Source organism: Ochotona curzoniae, unplaced genomic scaffold, assembly GCF_017591425.1.
Source record: "Ochotona curzoniae isolate NIBS_2020 unplaced genomic scaffold, NIBS_Ocur_1.0 scaffold_461, whole genome shotgun sequence".
In the NCBI taxonomy this organism is placed as follows: domain Eukaryota; kingdom Metazoa; phylum Chordata; class Mammalia; order Lagomorpha; family Ochotonidae; genus Ochotona; species Ochotona curzoniae.
The window spans coordinates 8,394,124-8,418,234 of NW_024467120.1; the positions used below are offsets into that span (position 1 = coordinate 8,394,124).

The window sequence follows — 24,111 nt, forward strand, 5'->3', positions numbered from 1 at the left end:
CTGTGTCTAGATTACATGTCTTTCCCAGACGCTTTCTATTCCGTGGGTTCTATGTTGTTCTTTGTTTTGAACAGCATCTCTGCTCACTTAGCTCCTTTGCAAGCAATTGATTATAGCCATAAATAATGCCCACTTCAAACCCAAGCTCATTTAGCCTGTTCTTGGGAATCCCTCAACAAACGTTGCCCCCCAGGGAACAGTGATGGGGCTGCCACCACTGCAAACCCAGTGGCTGCAGAGAAGTTAACAGGATCTGTGTGCAAACTACACTCCTCTTCAGCCTGCCACGTGGCACAGGTGCAAAGGGGAGAAGCTGGGAGCCACGCCCTGCTCTTTATTGGACCTCGTTTAACCCACAAGTGTTTCATCTAATTTAAATACCCAGAAAATACCACTTTCAGAACTGGCTTCAATGCATGTTTTCTGATAAGACCTTCGGGTCTAAGGAGGGCCTGAAGCTGCCCTCCAAAAACAATAATTAATTGGGAATAGACATCTTTATTTACATTAATTTTTGTTTCTTGAAATGAAAATTGGGAGCAGTCCATTTTCTCCTGTGATCTGCCACCCAGCCTCTCCTCCCACTCTCATTAGCTTCCTGCTCGCTTGACGTCTGCGTGACCTACTCAAGTTTTCTAGTTTTTCCTTTCCTTTTTTTTTTGTGACATCTTAGCACTTCTGCCCCTTTAATATTTTCCAACCTCCCATTTCTCAGAGAGCAATTATGTTTTTATGCTTCTGTGTCTTATTGACTGTTTAAGGAATGCTTAAAAATATTCTTTTTGTTTTGTTTTAAAATATCTCTTTATGCTTTAGCAAGTGGCGTATCATTTCCTGCCTTAGTGTTGGCCTTTGTCCTACAAACCAGGGCTGAAGTCAGGGTGAAAAGTTCAGTCTCCGGAAGTGCTGTTTAGGTCAGAGCTGTGTGGCCAGGAGCAGCCCCAGCCCTGTGCTCATTCCTTGTGTATGGGAGTGTTTGGGAGAAAGCCCAGGCACACAAGAAGGTCCTTTTCTTAACTGCCATCTGTGTCGGAGCTCTCGGTTTTAGACCCTTAGTTTTCAATGGGTATATGGTACCAGGAACCCGGCAGAATCCTGTTATTAATGTTCATGTCAGGTTTTTATTTTTGGAAAGTTAAAACCCATTGGTAGGTTCTGCAGTTATTTAGTACATAGTGAGTAGCATTAAGTAATAATAAAAGGAAGTAGGAAATATATACAACACAGTATATGTAAAAAGAATATATACCTTTCTGTAAAACTTTCCTTGGTGATATATGTTGACATTCATTTGCACTGGGTCCTACTTGTTTGTGTATTTCTGCCAGCCGGCCCGTAGAGAATCACCTGATTCTTCATTCCTATTTATTAAGAGCTCAGTCATTCAAAATATATTTACTTGTCAATGCACATGTTCCTTTTTAAAATACAGTGATTCCTGCTCATTTGTGGGGCACATATTCTGACACTCCAGTGGATAACTGAAGCTATGGATTAGTCCTAAACTTAATTTCTGCTTTTTAAAATTAAGATTTATTTTATTTTTATTGGAAAGTCAGATACACAGAGAGGAGGAGAGACAAAGAGGAAGATCTTCCATCTGTTGATTCGCTCTCCAAGCAGCCACAATGGCTGGAGCTGTGTCAGTCTGAAGCTAGGAGCCAGGAGCTTTTTCTGTGTCGACCATATGGGTACAGGGTCCCCAGGCTTTGGGCCGTCCTCGAGTGCTTTCCCAGGCCACGAGCAGGGAACTGAATGGGAAGCAGAGCCACCGGGATTAGAACTGGCACCCATACACGGTACATACAAGGTGAGAAATTGAGCTTCTAGGTTAACTGTGCAGGATCCTCTATTTTGTTTTTCCCCAGACATATATAACTGGTCAAGTTCAATTTATAAAATTAGGCAAAATAGATGAACAACAAGACTAATAATAGAACATTTATACAATATACTCTATTAAAAGTTAAGCAAGTGTGTCTGTCTGACAATATTTTACTCTCCAGCCTTCTTTTCATGGCAATGAGACACACCTAGGACTGCCTGATGAGTTGTGTGGGATGAGTGATACACACCATGATGTGTAGTTGGGCTTGGGCTGTGGGTAAAAGTGCCTGGCTTTGTCAAGCTTTCTGTTTCCCTGTTTTCATCTGCTGACTTACTTGGGTTTTATCTGATGGGTGGGCACGTAAGAATCTCTTTCTCTGCTTGATTATTAACTTCTTCTATTAATCCCTCTTTGAATTCATTTCACATTTTCTTACTGGAGGTCTTTATGTATATATTTTTTTCTGTGGGTTCAAAAGCACTGTTTTGTTTAATTTGGGTAAGCACTAGCTGGTTTTAAATATTGCATATATCTTCTTTGCCTTACTTTGTCCATTTTAGTTTTCTGAACCAAAATCTTTCATTTTGATGTGATACAGTAAGTATTTTATTTGGGAGATTTTGCAAAGGAAATCATCCCCTATCCTTTGTTATAAAATTATATTATTTGTCATTCACCTTCATGGGTTTATCTTTTACACTAGTTCTGTAATCCGTGTGAAGTCCATGTGTGTATATGGTTATGAGACGGAAGTCCAGTTTTGTTTGTTTACTGTTTCTTTAAGAGCGCCAAATCTCAGCTCTCGTTTGTTTCATTGGTCTTTTTGTTGTACAAAGTACATGGGTGTTTTTTTTTTCCTATAGATCAATAGTGAATTGTCCTATCTGTGAAATCCTGTTTAATTATTCATCTTTTTGAAGATGGATATAGATATTTGTAAACTTTCTTTCCAGGTAAATTTTGGGGAAAAATTATAAGTATCTTTTTTTTTTTTCTGGGAACAAACAGGGCTAACATTTATTGGTGTGTACAAGAACTGAGATTTGGAGAGTAAGTCACAGGAGGTGAGCATTAAAAGTACATGAGATTGTTAGGTAAAGTTATGGGGAGGACTGCCATGCAGAATGGAAATAAGAGGGACAAAATGTACAAGCAATTGGAAGATTCTGATAGGGCCAGCACAATGGCTCAACTGGCTGGTTCTCCACCTGCAAGCACCAGCATCCCATGTCGGCACTGGTTCGTGTCCCACCTGATCCACTTCTGATCCAGGCCCCTGCCTGTGGCACCAGGGAAGCAATGGAATATGGCCCAAAGCCTTGGAACTCTGCACTTCAGGAGACCTGAAGGAGGCTCCTGGCTTCAGATTAGCTAAGCTCCAGTCATTGTGGCCATTTGGGGAGTACACCAGGGGCCAAAAGATCTTTCTTTGTCTCTGATTCTCTCTGTAAATCTGCCTTTCCAGCAAAATTAAATAAATCTCTTTTTTTTTTGTAAAGATTTATTTTATTTTTATTGGAAAGGCAGATATACAGAGAGGAGAGACAGAGAGGGAGATTTTCCGTCCGATGATTCACTCCCCAGGTGGCCGCAACGGCTGGAGCTGAGCCAATCTGAAGCTAGGAGCCAGAAGTTCCTCCAGGTCTCCCACGTGGGTGCAGGGTCCCAAGGCTTTGGGCCGTCCTCGACTGCTTTCCCGGGCTACAGGCAGGGAGCTGGATGGGAAGCAGGGCTGCCAAGATTAGAACCGGTGCCCATATGGGATCCCGGGCTTGCAAGGCGAGGACCTTAACCACTGCACCATCACGCCAGGCCCATAAATTAAATAAATCTTTACAAATTTGTAAGAAAATTAACTTGAATTGATCCTAGCGAAAGTCAGTTATATCTTTTTGACAGACTTGAAGCGACTACTGCAAGTGTGGAAACCCTTAGAGACTGATGGAACTCAGCACACCCGTTAGGGCTTCCAGAGAAGTTCGTCTGTCTTGGGAAGCAGTGAGCACACCTGCAAACTCGTCTGGTAGAAACCCAGTGGGATTGCTTGGAAATCAGATTCCTCAAAGTGTAAATAATTTTTACTTGGTTGATACTAAACTTATAAAGCAAGGAGTGATGTTTGACCAAGCAACTAAGACAGCAGCCATGATATACACGACCCAGAAAGCACTCAGAATGGCTGGCTTGGCTTCCAGTTCCAGGCTCTAGGGGCAACAGCAATAACTCAGGGAGTTGGGATCCTGCCACCCACAGGAGAGACCTAGAATGAGCTTCTGGCTCCAGGCTGTGTGATTTGTGAGGAAGAACAAGCAGATGGCAGCTCTCACATCTGTTTGCCTTCCGGAGAAATGGAGAGAGAACTAACATGATTTTCTGAAGTTATTCCTACTGTGAACTTTCCCTGTCCATTTTGCTCATCACCTACTATGTACCTCCCTGGAGTTCTAATGATTCTGCATAGAGAAACACGATTATTGTTAACACTTGAAACCTGCCGAAGATTGAGACACAATACCCTGAACCAATAAAACAGTTCTAAATGACAGAAAGGGAAGATTCAGCAGTTGTTAAGAAAGCCATGTCCTTCTAGTGTGTGCCAGAAGATGATCGTATCAGATATCCCAACCCAACTGTCAGTGAGAAAGGAGCCCCCTGTGAGACTTAGTGTCTCCTTTGAGATTACAGAGTCAGACACTGAGAGAACCTTGGATTGCAATCAGACTTTCTAACTCAATCCGTTACTTAACCATCAGGCCATGCCCACAATCACTGAGTAGAACTCTGATATGTTGTGATTTTTTTTTAAAGATTTATTTTCTTTTTATTGCAAAGTTAGATACACATAGAGAGGAGGAGAGACAGAGAGGAAGATCTTCCATCTTATAATTCACTCCTCAAGTGACCACAACGGCTGGAGCTGAGCCAACCTGAAGCCAGGAGCCCGAAGCACCTTCCAGGTCTTTCACATAGGTGCAGGATCCCAAGGCTTTGGGCCGTCTTCAACTGCTTTCCCAGGCCACAAGCAGGAAGCGGGATGGGAAGCGGGGCTGCTGGGACACAAACCAGCACCCACATGGGATCCAGGCGCATGTAAGGCAAGGACTTTAGCTGCCAGGCCACCACGCCTGGGGCCTATTATATTGTTATTTTCTGGTGTTTTTTTTTTTTTTTTCCTCCGTCTTAGGGGAAGGTTTACTTATATTTCTAGAGAAATCCAATTCTTTCTCCTCTGGATCTCCATAAGAATGATATGCCTGCCAGAGCAATAAGGCGGAAAGGAGAAGAGTCTTTCGAGCAGCTTATTGCTTTCTGATGGTGAAAGTTAGCTGCATTGGCTTGTTTTCACCAACCATGTTTCTACATCCTAGCTGTGACTTCACAAAATGGATACAGTGGTACTTGCACACGCTCATCATCATGCAGTGGTTGAGTGTGGAGTGTGAAGTGTGGGCAGCCTGCCGGGGCAGGAGGGAAAGCTTGCACCCACACTGCTGGGTCAGTGGGCTCGTGATGAGAGCGGGAGGCCCAGCTCCCGTGGACTGACAAGACGCTCTTCATATCCATATAGTGTCTTCCTCTTCCTACCTCGTGTTGAAGGTTGTTTGTTATTGTCCTTAACACAGTTGATTTCAACCTTTGAATTGAATTTTAACACCTAAAAGAGTATATGAAGGTACTCCAACACTTTCTTGGAAAATGATGTTTTACCTTTTAATCCTATTTTTTCATGAACTTTTTCAACGTGTGTGTGTGTGTGTGTGTTTGCACTTTTTACAAAGGTTTACATTCTTCCATGTGTTCAACCAAATTAGTGATCTGAGTTGTTCACTTATAACAAGTAAAAAAAAAGCCATCTACTCTTCATATTAACAGTGTTCAGCACACGTTTTTTGTGGGTAACATAATTTACTAATTTAAGTATTGCCTTTAGTACATGCGAATTCTTAATAGTCCTAAAGATCAGAGGATCCCTGAATAAATGTTTGTTTAAAATTTGAAAAAAATAATTTGTAAGATAAAGAGACACATCACAAGAGACAGAGACGGAAATCTTCCATCTCAAGCTTCACTTCCTAAACACTGGGAGGAGCAGGACCGTGCTGGACCCCGTGGCGTGGAGCTCAGTCCGAGCTGCCTTGTGGGTGGGAGGCACCCAGCTCCTCCAGTCGCACCCGTTCCGATGTTCATGAGCACCGAGTTGTTAGTGTTAGAACCCAGGCACCTTTGTCATGGGATGCAAGTATTCTAAATGGGGTCTGCTACAGCACATGCCTGAACCCCAAGAAAATGCTGATGTCAGTTTTGCTGCAATATTGTATTACACAGCAAGCACAGAAAAACAGAACAAACAAAAACTTTTGAGAAATTGGGAATAACAATTTTCCCCTTCCAGGGGATATGTCCCAAGGAAGAGAGTTAAAGAATTAGATTGATCTGAGTTTTCTGCAAGCTTAAATTTTTTTTTTAGTTTTATTTATTTATTTTTTTTTTGTTGCATGTAAGACTTTGGGCCTACTTCTTGCCTCACTAGTCTCTCCCACAAAAGAAAGCCTAACATCTGACAACGTTTTAGAAAAGAGAAACAGCTGCTTCTAAGCCTTGGAAAGGCTCTTGGGAAGTGGTTATTTCTTTGGATCTGTGTTGGAGGTGACAGCATCTTGAGTATCAGTAGGGAAGGAGGATGGATGCCAGACGCGGCAGCACTGGCAGGGTCCATACACGTCCAAATACAAGGCATTCTACTCAGCACAGGCCACACTAAGTATTACTGCCCCATTTGTCTAATGGGAAAACTGAGGCTTGACAAGAGGGGATTTCCTCACAGTCATTCTGCGTTGTGGGGCATGATCGGCCCATGTCACAGAACACTCATCCTGCTGGGCTCTTCTTGTTTCTGTTAGTAGCAAGCCCTGATCGCTCTGTCTGTCGCAATGATTGTATACAGTATGTTCTAAAACTCCCCGCCAGATCTTGTCTGGTGTTATAACTTAATTAAATGTTGAATAATAACGAAGGCACACTTCTCCAGGAAGTGCGAAGACACTGTTTACACCTGACAAAATCAACTCAGTGTTCTGTCTGTCAAGGCACAGGTATGCAAATTGTAAAAGTGCTAGACAAGGGCCTTTTCTGAATCTTCTCATTCTTAAATGAAGAGCGTACAATACCACTAGAGTAAAGAGAGCATTGTTCAGATTACACATTCCCCTCCTTAAATATGCACTGATCGGTCTGATTTCCATTTTGAAAAAACAAATGTTCTTTAAAAATCTTAATTTTGTATGAAAAGCATTTCAATTTTTGAAAAATCAAATGATGTGCCATTTTAAAATAGAGGTCTTCAAATTGATGCCCCTCTTTAGTGTGTGTGTGTGTGTGTGTGTGTGTGTGTGTGTGTGTGTGTGTTACACTTTGGTTCCTAACATTGTTGTCTCAGAAACGTTGACAGCCCCATTACCCACCTGGTCTGTTCTTATGAAATGTAATTCCAACTTCCATTGTGGATTTTGAACTGATTATGACCTTGAATTTCAAGTATTGATTTTTGTTGTCCTGCAATTCCACTTTTTAAAAGTATGCTGTCCCCTATGGTAGTCACTAATGGTATGTGACCATTTAAACCTAAAATATAGTAGATTCAGGGCCTGGCCCAGTAGCCTAGCGGCTAAAGTCCTCGCCTTACATGTGCCTGGATCCCATATGGGTGCTGGTTTGTGTCCCAGCAGCCCCGCTTCCCATCCAGCTCCCTGCTTGTGGCCTGGCAAAGTAGTTGAGGACAGCCCAAAACCTTGGGACCCTGTAACTGCATGAGAGACCTGGACGGTGCTTCGGGCTCCTGGCTTCAGGATTGGCTCAGCTCCAGCCATTGCGGCTGTTTGGATAGTGAATCAGCACACGGAAGGTCTTCCTCTGTCTCTCCTCCTCTCTGTATATCTGACTTTCCAATGAAAATAAAATAGATCTTTGAAAACATACATAGTGGATTCATAGTGGATAAAGCTGTAAAATCAGATTTTTTTTTCCAGCCAGAGTAGCCGTATTTCAAATGTTTTGTGGCCCTGTATTTCTAAGAAGGATAGGCTAAACATCCTTGGGTAAGGAACATTGCTATCACTGCAAAATCTGCTTTTTATAAACTTTTTTTGGGGGGCTAAAACATAATAAAGTGGGTTGTTGCCATCAAAGATCTCACTTTAGAATCTGCGGGACAGCAGCAGATCATGTTTGCTCTGGTATATACAGCATCTCTATTCTAAATGATTTTCTTTTCATTAAACACAGTGTTGGCCCTGCTGATTTTGATCACTTGTACTTTCGGCGAGTGAACCAGGCCTGCAGCAGTCTCAGATTCAAACTAATTTGTATGAATTCCATGTACAGGGAGTCTTAAATTACAGAATCCATGTTGAAGTTCATTTAGTAGTCAGGAGAGTGCCCTGCAGACTTGCGCCCTTGAAGGCAGTGGGGGGGTCCGGCAGGCTGTCTGGTGGCAGGGTGTCCAAGTTCCTTAAGGCAAAGAAGAAAAGAGACAATGGGTCCTTGTGTTTCTGACAGCTTTATTGAAGGGATTCAGTCCCAAGTTATGAATAATTTGTTTAACTAGAGATACTTTGCACAGTGAATAAAATTTCTTTGCTATGAAATATAATCTTTATACTATCTTCAGAATAAGTTTAACGCTTGCCAGATCTCTGTATCGACTACCCAGCTCTGGGTTAGCGTCCAAATGCCTGTACTTGTTGGAAAAAACTCCACTCAGCATTGCTGATCTGTCATCCCTAGTAACAGCTAGGAAATAGAGAAGATATATGCCTAAAAAAGGATGTGGAAGGTTAAGTCAGCCCTCTCCAACCTTCCAATATTTGATCAGTTTTCCTTCGTACTTCTTGGTTCTCGGTTGTTGACAAATGGGAAAATGTTGATTAAACTGCAGCTTACAAGTGATGTAATGAAGGGCTTTAGTAGCAATAATGAACGGACAAGGCCTTCCACCCATGGAATTTGAATTTGAAACACTTATTGGTTTTCAGCTAGCGCTGGTTTTTCTCGAAAAGTTGTCCGTGATTATGAAATCTTCATTTATCATCATGTGCTATGTGTAAAATTTTAGTATTGCCCTAGTCAAGATGTCATTCTGATTCCGTCCTGTTTCATTTTGTGTGATTCCAGACCGGATGCCCATGATCAGCATGAAGGAGCCGTCCTTCACCTCCTGGACCTTAGAGCCGCTTCAAGGGATGTTTGTCTGGAGTCGGGGTGAGTGGCTCCCTCCATCGATACAATCTTAGCTTCCTGTGCTTGGTGGCTGACAAAGGGCTTTTCTTCTCCCACATTCTATTCCAGTGCAAACCTGGCTGGGCTGAACCTTAGAAAGCTTCGGTTGTCAATGAAGTGTGTGTGCCAAAGAATCTGTTCCATGCGTGATCTTGACAACATTCACGATCCCTAAAGTTTTCTCCGTTTAAATGTAAACTTACCTACTGTGCTTGCTGCCATGGCTGGAATTGCCTCTTTTGAAAGTGGCAAGTTGTTTAGACTACATTTGTCTTATAGGCCACTTTGATTTTAAATAGTTTGAATAATTTAGTTAGTATAATCATCTCAGGTCACCTCTGTCTCTTTTTGTGAATGATTTACCAAAATGTGAATAGCAATTCAGCAGCTTTTCCTGTATAAAACAGAGAATCATGTTCCTTTTGCGATGTATCGTCTGGATTATTTGTTTTGCTTGGAAGCTCAGAAAAGAAATGTAGACTGGAGGGTTGAAGTAATTAACGCCTCGATGCCCACATACTCCATCAGAGTGCCTAGATTCAAATCCAAGTTACATAGAGAGCTTCCCGCTCAGACACACACCTCCACTTCCAAAGTAGCATCAGTAATCCTGGGAGGCGCTGATAGCTCAAGAACTTGGTTCCCAGTCAGCAAAATGGAAGACCTTGTAATAGTTCTAGGCTCCTGGCTTTGGCCTGGTTCAGCCGTGGTTGTTGAGGGCGCATGGGAGTGTGGGGATATTTCTGTGTGTCTCTCACGTTGTCTCTCTGCCTTTCAAAATTTTTAAATAAATAAAAATTTTAAAAATGGAAAGTGAATAGCACTAGCTTTGAAAATAACAGTTTGTCCATGGTTAAGCTGAAATGGATTTGTAAGAGTAGGTGAGGGGAGAGGGTTAAGTAAAATACGGACTCTATGGTATTAAAATACCATTGTCTTAAGTTCCAGATATGTCTTAGTATGGAAGAGGGAACTGTGGGTGGATAGGAAGAAAGAACAAAAGGGAGTTCTATGGTGTTTAGTTTCAAAACTGCAAAAGTCTTTGTTCTTAGTCCCCACTTGGTGTAGGGAATTCAGGAAAGACAGTATGTATTTCTATTTTCTATTTCACTTGATTCGCTAATCTTTCATATTTGGCCAGCTCCTTTCAGAGAACATATTGTACACATGTTCTGATGCTGTTTGAAGGCCCTCTGAGAGACAAGAGCTGATGGAAAGCTCTCAGTTCTACTGAAGTGGGTGGCCAAAGAGCTGGAACTGAACAGCTGCCATACACTCATTGAACTTTTGTCATTTATAAATTATTTTCCATGCCATCTGGAGCAAGAATGATGCCATGGCTTTGAAAAACTCTTTGTGGGGTACATTCACATCCAGTGCTATGTCACTTATGGCTCTACATTTTAAAACTGAAGCTTGTACTATCTCGATTTGCTTGGAGGCATAAGCATGTAAGTAAATAGGAGTGATTTCCTTAAAACGCCATATGAAAGACACGACCTCCACCTCTAGCAGAATTTTCCCTCCCACTCTCCCTTCCCGTGACTACATCCTGCCTGCTTTCAGCTCCAGTGGAAAATACATTAATCCCAGAGTCTCCATGAGGTTTCCTGTTTGATGACATAATCAGAAAAATCCTCCTCACATTACCCTTGGGGTTGCTGTCTGGATGTTATGTTGTCTTGGTGGGCGTAATTCAACCATCCAAAAAATCAGCACAGGCCATAAACTCTGGGCCTGAAAAGCATTAATAGAATGTTAAAAGAAATAAAGCTGTGGGCATGTCTGCAGCACTGGGAGGGAATTTCATTAGTGTGCAGATTCTCACTGCCATCAGATGCATTGGCTGGTGACTTCAGTACATATGGCCTGAGCTGCTGCAATGGCTGCTAGCAGGAGGTATTTGAACTGCTCCAGTGTAAGCTGCTAGACTGCATCTCATGGAAAAATCCCACACATCCCCGACTCCCAGACTTTAGTAGTGTCGATTGGAGTAGTTCCTCCCTGATTTGCCTTCTGGGTCAGCCTGTTTACCTTCTGGGTTTTTGCCTTTGGTGTGGTGTGGGGGAAAAAGAAAACTAGTGGGAAGTATCAGAAAAAGATATATTTTTTCATGAGAGAATCAAAAGATGGCCTGTGACATGGAACATGGCCTTTTAGAAGTTCTGAAGATAAGCTAGTGTAAGGCAAAAACTTCAGTAGCTGTGAATCTAGTTGGAAAAAAGAAGCTTCAATATAAGAGTTAAACGAAGAATGTGATATTTAGATGCCAAGGGGCAAGTACAGTTTTATAAGTTTAGAAGTTATTGGCATAGGAAGTTGAGCATATGCTTAAATGTGGATTTCCTTTGCTATTTGGAGAACTTTTCATATATATATATATATATTTTTTTTTTTTTCTGTTAGCCTGCCATTACCTTCCATTTGGTGGGCTTGGCTGCAGTATCTCTTACCTTGGATCTTGGAAATTCAAGCCGTATTGACAACTTGCTTAGGAGAGGAACCAGGAGCTGGACCCTTGGACAGAACTACAAGTTCTAGATGCAAACTGCCTCAATAATTTCCTCTCTAGAACGCCATATCTAGCTCAGGAAGAGAATGGAAGAATGAGCAAAGAGGCTGTCTGGCAGAGCCTTCTTAGGGAGAATGTAAGAGAAGAAGGAGAGAGCTTTAGCCCTGACAAGTTCAAAGTGAGGGGAGGTAGTGGCATGATTTGTATACCCTGGAATCCAAAATATCCTTGGATTGTCCATATTGTTTCTAAGCACTGATACGCTTTTCTTGGATGTGTCTTCTGTGGTTGAGGAATCTGCAGTAACACAACACTTGGGAACAATTTATATTCCTTTATGATTCTTTATATTTTTATTTCATTTGAATTATAGAAATCTTCCATTTGCTGGTTCACTCCCCAAATGACTGTAACAGCCAGAGCTGGACCAGGCCAAAGAAATGTGCCTGGATCTCAAGTCTACCGTGTGGGTGGCAAGGGGCCAGGTATTTAAGTTACTATGTGCTGTTTCCCCAGACACACATTAGCAGGAAGCTTCATTGGAAGAAAAAGAAATAGAACTTGAACCAGGTATTCTGAAAAGAAATGCACGCGTCCCAAGCAGCAACTTAATCACTGCACCAAACACCTGCCCCAGCATTTATTTAGATAGATGACTACTGAATGGATTTGGGATTTCAGCTTCTGTGGAGTGTTTTCTTGTGGAGTGCTTTAGTGGTTGCGTGTCTAAGAAAGTATATATAACCATTGCTTGCTCTGTGCTGGATAAGGGCACATCACTGTGGGAAAAGATCGTAAATCTGACATCGGATGGGACCGCATTTACTCCAGGAGGTTGTGAACACTGGAGAGAAAGGACGAACATTATCCATTTTGTCCTAGGTTTATAAAGCAACATGGTTGGACAAATTGACCATCTCACAAATCTTTTCAGGCTGCGTGTTTCAGGACACTCATGTGGACAAAGTGATACCCGGATAGACACGCTGGGTCTCATGTGGAGTTATTTCTCAAGTATTGTCTTCTATTTCCTTAGCAAGATCATTTAAATGCCTAGATTGGAGACTTGAGGTTAAATTTCGGCTCTGCTGTGCACTGGCTCTGTTATATCAAATGAATGATCTAACTGCAGTAAGTCTCTGTTTTCTCATTTGTAAAATAGAAAATAAAATGTTCCAACACCCTTCTTGCATAGTTGTGCACGTAAAGAGTAATGGTGCTTGTGTAAATGTTTGGAGGAAAAGAAATGAAGCTGTATATCAATACCAGTTTTTATTAAGTTATCTGAAAATATAACAAATATTCCTCTTTTATCTTCCTTAAGGTGACTGCTTAAGAGTCAGTGATGAAAGGATGGTTTTTGTGGTGTGTCAGGTTAAGCTGTTGGTTGCCTGGGATGCCTACCTCCCTGATGAAAATGCTGATTCGAGTTCTGGCTGCTGCACTTGCTCATCAGCTTTCTGTTCCTGTGCCTGGGAAAGCAACAAAGCATAGCCCAAGTACTGGAGCTCCTGCCGCCTTAGTGGGAGACGGGTGGAGTGCAAGGCCCCTGGCTTCAGTCTGACCCAGCTCCAGCTGTGGAAGCCAGTTAGGGAGTGAACCTGTAGATAGAGTTTGTCTCTGTCTCTTCCCTTTGAGCATTAGTGAAACAGAAGGACCTAGGGCAAAACCCTGCCTCTTTGGACCTTCCACTGAGTGGGATCAGTTGCATATTGACAACGTTTGGTTCACTTGTTCTTTTCTTTTCCACTGTCACACCTTATCCTTTGAGTTGCAGTGATAGCTCTTGTCACGTTACGTACTCAAGTTCAGCCACACATTTCCCTCTCGTTCCCTGATGTACCTTGTCGGAGAGGGGAATGGGCATTCTCTGTCCCTGCCCAACCTGCACAATTGGCCATTATTTTTGTTTTTCTGGGTGGTCTTCAAACACTTTGTCCAGATTCTTGGACAGGATCCATGGTAGAAGCATGGGTTCTGTGTAGGATTGGGATTCTCTCATGCTTTTTCTCTCTTGTCTTTTTGAAAGTGGAAACTTGTATTTCCTACATCTGCAGTCTTCTGGCACCAAATCTGTCTTTGCAAGAAGGGAAATTCAAGAGCAATTAACTTTTGTTGGAGTCCAGGTTGCATTCACATTGCCACTTTAATGGCTCATCTTGGTTTTGGCTGAAGTTGTGCTTAATCCCTAGCAGCAGTGTTGTGCTTACTATTGTAATACATAGTGGTAAAAAAAAAAAAATCCAAGGTAATGGGAAAGCCTTCGATTTGTGTCTCAATCTGTTTTAAATGCATTTTGAAATTCCATTTGCTTTTAGTTCCTTTATGAGGTAAAGGCAACAGAAGAAGCCAGTATGTAATTACAGACATTATAATAATGCAATTTTTTTCTTTAAAAACATATCTGGGTATTTTGAAGTGCTAAGGATCCCAAGAAAGTACATCATATAAAATTTTTGCTTTGCCCTGTAGGTTTACTGTGGTCATGGAGAAAAAAATCATTTGCTCTTAAGGATTTGTTCTAAACAACATTCATAAGAATGGCTGCGTAGTAAAGAACTTTTGTCTTTTTTCGGTTATATGGACATTTTGTACTTGTTATGTCATTGCTGAAAGGCAGAGGTTTGCAAATTTTGGAGATAGGAAAACTGAGACCCTGAAGTCTTTGGTGAGATGTTTAATAAGTGAAATTTTCAAGCTGGAATTTTATTTTAGGTCAACTGATGGTAGGCCTCAAAGTTTCCCATTGTACCACTGTGTGACATTTGATGGTGTTTTCCATTTGACTTTAGCATTTTTTAGTTGTTTCATATTATGATAATTACACTGTGTGACCTTTAACTTGGGCCATGCCAGTGGAAATTGATTTAACAAGATTGTGTTTTTGTTAGGAAGTCAATTAATTATTGTTGGGCTCTTTTATACATTTTAATTAAAGGAATTTACCAATGAGAAAGGAGTTGTCTTTATCTATTGCTGGTCATACATGAACTCTTTGCTTTATTTATTACAAATCAATTAATGGTCCTTTCCTCTAATGCTCTATCAATCAACACAGAGAAGTTTGCACCGAAAAGGGTACCTCACCACTAGAAACCCATTCTACTTTGTCATTTTGACAAGATTTTGCTGTAAAGGTAGACTAATCCGGAATGCAGCAGGGTAGTACCTGCAGGCTAATTTGGTCTGAATAAGATTGCCATAAGAATATTTTATCAGCATTGAGAGCAAAAGGCTCTACCCCCCACTTGTGTGGTGAAGATTTATTTGCCTTTCCAATGTCAGTCAAAACCAAAAACTGCCTCTGTCCTTCCATATCCCATTGCCGGATGCCATAGAAGCAGGAAGCTTCTGATGTCCATTTAGTAATGCCATAGAAAGAGTCATGGCAGTTTGCTAGGTTTCCCAAGGCTTGGTTTGGAATTTGAACCATTTTTAATAAGGAACTGTATAAGGAAATCCAGGGTAATGCCTCAAAAATGTCCAGTTGCAGATCGGCTGCTGGCTCTGAATCAGGATTTCTCTAAGAATGGTCCAGAAGAATCTTTGGAGAGGAGAATTTTCATTAGCATAGGCTCATCTGAGGAATGCTTAAAGCAGCAAGAACCTAATCCCATCAGGAGTTCCACATGCACAGTGCTGCTGATGGCATGTGGTTGGCTGAATTTTTAATATATGTAACTTAAAATATGCAGGTGAATTTCTTGACTAGAAAGTCATCTAAACAGTTTATGCCTGGATATTTGTGTTTAAACAACTTTGAAGAAACTGTGCTTAACTGATTTTTACTAAACTAAGACAATCTGCATTGAGCATTTTTAAAAAAGAATTTTTTACTTTTTATTGGAAAGACAAATGTACAGAGAGAAGGATAAACAGAGAGGAAGATCTTTCATCCACTGCTTTGCTCCCCAAAAAGCTTCAATGGCCCAAGTTGAACCAATCCTAAAACATTAGTCAGGAGTCCCTTCTGGGTCTCCATGGCAGGTACATGGCCACAAGGCTTTGGGCCATCCTCTGCTGTTTTCCCAGGCCACAAGCAGGGGACTGGATGGAACATGGATCAGCTGGCACATGAATGGGCACCCATACGGGATCCTGGTGTGTACAAGGTGAGGATTTAGCCACTAAGCCATCTTGCCAGGCCTGCTCATTTTCTTTATGTATTTTTTTGGTAGTTTTAAATTAGCCTCATTTTTAGAAATGTAAAAGTATTTGCCCTGCTTTTTGTTTTTGATATGTATTTGGAAACCTTTTGAAACAATATTTATAATTTTATTCTCTATAGATTTTTATAGTATAAACTTGGCTGTGGCCTCAGGCTCATCATCCACTTTGCATTGCCAGCATCCCATATGGGTGTCGGTTTGAGTCCCACTTGCTCCACTTCCTGAACAGCTCCCTGCTTGTGGCCTGGGAAAACAGCAGAGGATAGTCCAAGTCTTGAGCACCCTTTAGGTGCTGGATAAAGGAGACGCATTCAGGAGCTGCAAGTGGCCATGAGGAAGACTGGCCACCACGGAGGTGGCAGTGTGTGGACACCCCCTCTGCCTCAAGGCCAGACCCACGTGGCCGCCTGAGCTCTGACAGGAGAAGCTCTTGCCTTTCAGTTTCATATTGAGTCAGTCCAGCTGTTATGGCTACCCAGGGAGTGAATCAGCCTTTCAAATAAAAAAGATAAATAAATCTTTAAAAAATAACCCTGAAGACTGAACCTTCATATTTCTGAAAGACATAATGCACACATGTCCAGTTCAGGTTGCCCTGATCAAGACTATTTGTTTGGGGGGCGAGGGGAGACATAGATCTTCCATCTACTGGTTCGCTCCCAGTGGTCACAGTTGCTAAGACTGGGACAGGCGATAACTCTGAGCCCAGTATCCCAGCTATGTCTCCCACATGGAAGGTATTGGCCCAAGTATTTTCTTTGGACATCATTCATTGCTTTCACAGGAGCATTAACTGGGAGTTGGATTGAAAATGGAACAGGCAGGACTTGAAGGGATACCCAACGTTGGGATGCTGGTGTCCCATGTGCATCTGAACCAGCTAGGCCATAATGGAAACACCTACAGGGTAGGTTTTAAACTCTTTTTTTTTTTTCTGTTATCTTAGTCTCTCAGTGCTTGATTCTCAGAGGAAAAGTGCATGAGTTGGCTATTTAGTTTAGAAATTGTGAGATGGGATGTATTTAAAAAATGATGTAATTCTGAGATATGACTGTAGTGTTTCCAGACTGCCTAAGTCAACAATTTGGATAAAAAAAGAAACATGTTTTCCTAAAAATACATTTTTTTGTCCATTTTCCCATGAATAGTAACCAAACTTTCACTTAATTAAAAAAATGTTTTTAAACTTGCTTCTTACTAACTTAAGCAATCCTATGAGTGACTGATAGTTGAAATCGAGTTAGCCATAGTGAATGTAGCCACATTAAATTATGTCACTATTAACTTAATTATTTTAATTCCAAATGTAAAGCCATATGCTGAGTTGGGATACAAATTTCTACAATTTAAAGGGAGTTGGAGTCTTTCAAAGTATTTTTTTGTGACAATAGCAAAATGAAATTAGAATTTAATAACAGAAAACCATCAAGAAATCCCTCCCCATTTAGAAACTTAGCAACACACTTTCAAATAACCCACAGGTCGAAGAAGACACCAAAAGGGAAATCAAAACACATTTAGCAATGACAATAATGCATACCCCATATATCAGAAGCTGCCAGAGAGTAAGCACATTTGGCATCAGTGGGAAATGTATTGCTTCATGTGTCTATGATTAGAGACCATAGTTCAGATTTTCAAACATGCCCATGAAGTGATCAAGAAACTCCGCAAACAGAGAGAGCCGAATGGATGTGATCTGCAGGATTGCAGCAGGGGCTGTGGCTGTTCAATTTCTGCAACCACTGTGCTTCATTGGTGTTGATTGCTGGCTGAATTTTTTATCTCCCAACATTCATGTTTGGAAGTTCCAATTCCTGGGATCTACGCATTGAGAATGATTAGCCCTACGTCCTATAGAAAAATGATTACATTAGCATGGCCTTTGGGGATGGGCCCAAATCCAGTTGACTGATGATCTTGTAAGCAGAGGTAAAGAGGAGAACTTGCTGTAGGTTAAGCTGCTGCCTGAGAGGCCAACATACCATGTAAGTACACTTTTGAAACCTGGCTGTTCCACTTGTGATCCACGTCATTGCTAATGTGCCTGAGACATCAACAGAAGGTGGCCCATGCACCTGTGCCCCACCCCCATTCATGTGGTATCCCAGGTGGAATTCCTTGTGTTAACTCTGAGGGGAGCCAGCAGTTGGAAGATATCTCTGTCACTCTGCCTTTCAGATCTATGTAGACTTAAAGAGCAGGAGAAGATACCAGGGGATATGGGGATGGCCATGTGGAAGGTATCTACTCAATCAAGAGAGTCGTTTTGAGAGAAACCAATGCCCCTGACACCTTGTTGGTCCTATCATTCGGCCTCCAGAAACAAACTGTATCTTTGAAGTCCCCCCAAGCTGTAGTATCTTGTGTCAGTCCCAGCAGACTAATACAGTATCTATGTTTTGAAAGAAGTTCTTTATTCTCACACATGTCATAAATCAACATTTTTGTGCCTTTTGGGCATTTTCTAAATCAGTTGCAAATGAGTAATTGGATCATGTGTTACTGAGCTCAGTTTTTGTCACGTGTTTCAGAGTGTGTTAACAACATTTTCAGGAACCCTTTCTTAGTGTTTCAGTGCATGGGGTGGCTAATATAAATATTTAAGATGTGATGAGTCGTACTATGTGCAGCAGCAGCGCTCACCTCAGGAGTTGAGAGGCAAAGCAAGAAACAGCTAGATTAAGCCTTCCTCACGTGTGCCTGCTACAATGCATGCTAGCTGCTTTTATCACTCATACTAATGGTTTAGTAAGATGATTACATTGGGGTTTACTTTTCTGGAATAGTATTCACTCCCAAATGCAGCCCTCACTGGGATAAGGGTGGTGTGTTAACTTTGTTGAGAACATCGCTCTTTGCTGCTGGCCTGAGGTAAAAGCCTTTTAGAGTGCACCTGTGATCATCCTCCCAGCAACGGGCACATCTCTGCTCTGCCTCTGGCTGGAATACTTTCAGGACCGTGCGGCAGTGGCCACTGAGAATCAGAGACACGATTGTCATTCTATGGCAACTTCTGCTGGAAGTACCACAGCAGTGGCTTTTCAGTAGGATGTTTGGAAAGAAAAAAAAACAGGAAGTGACTAGTGTTTCTTAGTTACTTAGAATCAACTAGATGAGCCTCAGTGGTACACAGGCTGTGTGTGTGTAGAGGAGCCTTAAGCACATGTTGCTATTTGCTGTGGGGAGGGCTTTATTGGATTGTTACTTAGTGAGAGTTGAAAAGCGTATGTGGAGTGCTTTATTAGCTACCGAATGATGGGAACTAAGAATGATGGGAACTAAGCAGTTTCTGTCTAAACAGAGCTAGCTCTGACTTTTCTTCCTTGACTTGCTCCTCCCTTCTTGGCTAACTTCCCCCTCCAATCTCTCCCTCTTGCCTTCCAGTGTACCATGTTACTTACAACTGTAGAATTAAGGATTCACTTTTGGGGTTGCAGTTCACTCCGAAGAATTTATTTTTTAAGTGATGTTAGTTCATGAGAGATTGCTGTTTTGCAAATGGCAGTTGGCCTGAGGGTGGAGGAGAGGTTGTCACTTTGGAGGGGCGTCTGTCACTGGGGTTCCTGGAATCCATGTTGGGGAGCATCAGCCCTTCTCAACCAGAGCATCATAACTTCATGCCTTCAGTTTTATATGTAAAAAACACAAATGGGTCTCAATACCTTCTGGATCACCTGAAATTTCATTGACTGGTTGGCCTTGCTTTATAACAAGGTCAACCAGTCAATGAACCCTTCAGCCTCTAGATTTATATTTGTTCCTGCCCTACGTAGTGATCTCTGTTTCTCCCTGATGATTGAATTGTAAAGAAAAGGTGACTGCCAGGTCAGTCTAGATGACATCATTCTCTGATACAGTTCTAGTAGGAAACATGGTGGGAGAGCTGACTTAACCTAATGCCCAGACTCACCTGGCACTCCCAACACAACAGGGTTGTGACTATAGTATCAGTTACTTTCAGCACACTGGAAGAGACAAATTCCTTATCATAAAACTTCATCTGTTACAATTGGTTATACTGTTGAATTTGTCCTATATTTTTCTGATTTTGTAATTACAAATCTTTAGTGTTCAATTCTCATGTTTGTGCACAATTTTTAAAATGTTAAAAAAGAGGTCTGCGAAACATTCATATAGAATGTGTTTTATCTTTAGATTCCATTTTCCAAGAAATTCGTAAAGTTACCTTGCATGATCAGTCCTGCGTATCTGCAAATTTCACATCCATGAATTCAACCTTCAAAAATATGAAAATAACAATAATGCATTTGTACTGGATAGATTCAAATGCTTTTAGGAGCTTTTTTAAATTTGAGAAACAGAGATAAAGCGAGGTAGGGAGACATGTACGTGTGTGTGCACATGCGCACACACACAAACACATACCCCTGAAAGTATGAGAGAGATGGAGGAAAGAGATTTTCTCTCTGCTTGTTCTCTTCCCAAATGGTTACAGCAGTTGAAGCTTGGCCAGGTGGAAGTAAGAAGCCTAGAACTCTGTCTGGATCTTCCATGTGGTGGTAAAGACCCAAGTACTTGGACCATCTTCTACTGGTTTCTTAACCATATTAGTAGGGACGTGGATCAGAAGCTAAATAGGTAAGACCCCAACAGGTGTTCATATGGCTGTCACATTGCAAGTGGTGGTTTATCTCACAGTGCCATAACAGCTGCAACAATTATTTTTCCCTAAACAATACAGTGTTGTATACAAAGCATTTACTTTGTATTTCATATTATAAATAGTGTGGAAATGATTTAAAATTTACATGCAAACACTATGCTATTTCATGTAAGGGACTTTAACATGTATAGATTTTAGTGTTTTGAGGGGGGCATCCTGAAGCCAAACACTGGAGGATGTCTTGGGATGAATATATTTTAACTTATTATTATTAGGAGTTTAAGTTTACTAGTGTCTTACTAGTCTCTTTTCTGTTACTCTGATGAGAGAGTCTTGTGGCTCTCACTCAACCCTACTTAACTACCCCACAATGTCATGATGCCATTATGCTGAGGACCAAACTTCCAAACACACAAGCATCCAGAGCTCATGTTCAAACCACATCTAGACCACCACTAAGAATAGACTGTTGATTATTAAGTTTAAGAAATGATGATTTGGGGCCCGGCGCCATGGCCTAGCAACCAAAGTCCTCACCTTGAACATGCTAGGATCCCATATGGGCGCCAGTTCTAATCCTGGCAGCCCCGCTTCCCATCCAGCTCCCTGCTTGTGGCCTGGGAAAGCATTCGAGGACAACCCAAAGCCTTGGAACCCTGCACCTGCATGGGAGACCTGGAAGAACTCCTGACTCCTGGCTTCAGATTGGCTCAGCTCTGGCCATTGTGGCAGCTTGGGGAGTGAGTCATTGGACAGAACTTCCTCTCTGTCTCTTCCCCCTTTCTATATATATTTGACTTTGCAGTAAAAATAAATAAATCTTAACAAAAAGAGAACTGATGATTTGGTGTGTACAAGAGGATTTCAGGTCGGGATGAATACTATTTTTGTATTTATCTTCTTATTTATTTTTATTTGAAGGGCAAATTTTACAGAAAGAGAGGAGAGACAGAGAGGTCTTCTACTCTCGGTTCTCTCCCCAAATGACCACAACAACCAGAACTAAGGTGATCCAAAGCCAGGAGTTAAGAGCTTCTTTCTGTTCTCCCATGTAGGTGCAGAAACCCAAGTTTTGGGACCATACTCCACCACTTTTCCAGGTTATAAGCAGAGAGATTTACCAGAATTGGAACAGCCGAGACACAAAGTAGCACTCATAAGGGATGCAAACAGGTGGAGTATTATCTTTTTATGCCACCACACTGGCCTCTGGGTGAATACTGTTATTGGAACATTCTAGAAGAAAGATGAAAGGCCAGGGTAAGAACGTTGCTTCCTTGTGACTGAAGAAGGAGTTATTTTGCCAGGGCCTTGGATGCATAAAGGAGAGCTAGAAAGATTTCAGAGTGTCTTTCCCCTTTTCCTCTAAAGCTTGGTCAGTTTCACAAATTGGCCTGCAGTTGGCTGTCTCTTATTACATGGTCGAAGTGGTATCTCAGAAATAGCTAACATTTCTTTTCTGGATTACTTTAAGAAGCAAATGCATTTTTTAAAGTGATTCATTATGAAAATTGAGGTTAACAACCTCCCCCAAACAAGGTGAAGTGGTATCACTCACTTTTCATTTAGCCCCTGGTGTGTCTGCAGGCCAGTTGTGGGGTCAGAGCCAGCAGCTTAAGTGAGCAACACATGAAAAGTGGCCCGGCCTGGCTGCCACTCAGAAGAGAGCTGACCCTCATTCCCCATATATTTAGTGGAACTTCACATTAATGACAAAACTGTGGAGGTAGCACCACATTAATTTTGTGTCCAGAGATGCACTGGTTTTGTATCTAACTCAGAGAAAGGGAGTTCAATTCCTTGTTTCTTCCTCATTTATTTACTCATAAAAAAGAAATTTAAGCTAACTGACCTAAAAATATTTTAATTCAATATGAGATGAAATGCCCAAGACTTTTAAAAATAAGCAAAAATTGGAAAATTAATATTGGTGCTACAGTTATGAAATAGTACTGCATGGAAATAACAATGACAGAATGAAATAAAGCATGTGATTTTTATGAAAAATGTGTTACTATAGTAGGCAAATAATTATCCTACAAAGTTCAGTTTTTTAATTTATACTAAATGTGATCACGAAAGCAAAATATAATTTCAAGACTTCATCTTTTTAATAGTATTGTCGGTAGGTTTTGTTAGAGGAGAGGTAAAATTTGTTATGTGTCTGTGTATTATAGATTCATATTTTATTACATGTATCATAAAAACATGTTTACATATTGTGTATATAGTGAAAAATTATCTATTTTGTCTGTATTCTCTAGTACATAAATGTTTTGGTGCTGTGTATTTGCCATTTCATCCATTTTATCCCTGTTCCCCACGATGGGAAGAACGGAATATGCGGAAATTGCATCTTGGCATTGCTCAAAAGAAAGGAGATCAGGCTGTTGCAATGGAGTGATGACTCCAGCAAGTGATGTGAAACGAGGTTTAGCTTGTCCTTTTTCGCTGTCATTTCTGCTTTATGTCATTGTGAAATACCAAAGGCCTCCTCTTCTTGGAGCCCAAGAGCCAAGTGTGGAGGAGAGTGAGACTTGACATCTAGAAAGTAGCTGTATTGAAAACTTATAGTTTAAATTAGCCATCTCCAAATGGAAAATTTATAGTTGAAATTTATAGTTTAAAATTAAATGGGTAGTTTTAAGTTATAGTAAAAAAATTTATAGTTTAAAATTAAGTCAATTAAGGTAGAAGTAAGAAGAAATACTTTTGAAGACTTGAAAAAAGTATGAGATCCAGAAAAAAAAAAAAAGATGGGGAGAGGTTTAAGAAAATACTAAGAGCTGGTACCTACCGGGAGGGTTTCACTCAGGCACTCGGGTTCTCACGTCTGTGCCAGGATTGGATCATCACCATGGTGAATAAATCCACCAAGAATCCTGTGTAGTGCACAACCAACTTCCAAGGTGTTTTCCATGTTTACCCATCACAGACTAGCCTTCAACATGATCCAAGCAGAGATAGTTTCATTGGCAAGAAGGAAATACGTGACATGCTTGACCTGCTTGGAACACGTCCAGCTGGTGAGTACCTAGGCACTGTCATGACTGAGGCGCCACACCACATCGGTTTCACCACGTGTCTTACCAAGTTGCAGGGCAAAGAGCCAGAAGATGCCATCAGAAGTGCTTATGCTTACTTTGATGCAGAAGCCACTGGCATCATTCAGGACTACCTGCAAGTGCTGCTGACAGCAACTGGGGATTGGTTTACAGCTGAGGAAGCGGACAAGCTGTGTGGAGAAGGACCTATTGACAAAAAGAGGATTTCTGTTACATTGAGTTCACACGCGTCCTTAAACATGCTGCAAAGACAAGTCTAAGAGAAATGTCACATTTCAACCAAATGCTCTTGTTGCTGGGGCTTTCTGAGATTTTGTCTTGGAGCTGTGGCATGCCCTTAGCTTTGCAATCGTTACTTTCCTTGTTGTATTTATTGTCAGCCATTTGAGCACATATATTTTCATGAACCAACTACAAATAGAACTTGTTATTTTCAGAATATAAAATAGGATGATTTCATTTGCAAGCCCTGTCTTTGTAACTATTGTCTCTACAGAGCCAAAGTATGTTTTTCGGAGTTATCTACTCAGTTTTTTTGTGAAGTATCGTTAAGCTTTATGGTAAAAATTTAAAAAGAAAAAAAAAAGTACCAAGAAGCTGACACAGAAAGAAGAAATAATTGGAGAAATATTAGC

General features: G+C 41.2%; 1 pseudogene; it reads left to right on the forward strand.

The window, feature by feature from the left end:
- Positions 1-23,329: 23,329 nt before the first annotated feature.
- LOC121147746 lies at positions 23,330-23,864 on the forward strand (annotated as a pseudogene).
- Positions 23,865-24,111: the final 247 nt, after the last annotated feature.